Source organism: Ictidomys tridecemlineatus, unplaced genomic scaffold (assembly GCF_052094955.1).
Source record: "Ictidomys tridecemlineatus isolate mIctTri1 unplaced genomic scaffold, mIctTri1.hap1 Scaffold_233, whole genome shotgun sequence".
NCBI lineage: Eukaryota > Metazoa > Chordata > Mammalia > Rodentia > Sciuridae > Ictidomys > Ictidomys tridecemlineatus.
This window is the reverse complement of record NW_027522008.1, coordinates 144,679-145,368: the sequence shown is the minus strand read 5'-3', so window position 1 is coordinate 145,368 and position 690 is coordinate 144,679.

Sequence of the window (690 nt, the reverse complement as noted above, 5' to 3'; positions counted from 1 at the left end):
AGTACTCATGGAATCCTCAGGATCTATTTTTTTCCTCACTTATTATATTTTATTCCTAATATGAAACAAAAATGTTGTTCTTAGATATTTCTGCTTAGAGTAATACATAAAATCACATATCATTGCTTCTTCATAGTAATTTAAGTGTCTTTCTTCTTAGAAATTTTTACAACTTGTAATATAATTGTACAATGATTTGCCTGGCTAAATTTGACTCTTTTGTTCAATACTGTATTGCTTTAGACCTACTTGTTTCTTGAACTTAGTTTTGAGACTTGATAACAATGAATATATCTTTAAACACAATGTTAGCGAAAGTTCTTTATTCAATGTCTATCTTGTGCCAAAAAGATGTTTTATCAGCAAATGAATTTATATTTTACTATAAAATAATCATAATCATTTTCTATTTATCTATTTTGTTTATAGTTAGAAATTATTTATATCTTTAGATTAGATATTGATCTTATTTATTTATCAACTCATTTGAAATATGTGTCTCATAGAGAATAAACAATTAGTGTGTAATTCATAAATTTCATTGTGGATGAAGAAGATAGTTGAACTAAACTCATGAAGTCAGATTTGGTGGATTACTGGAATGTACGAGTGGCTAAGAAATAATAAGAAATCGTATGAATCATATGGGAAATTTTTATAAAATAATTTTGTTGTATTTATTGATATGAA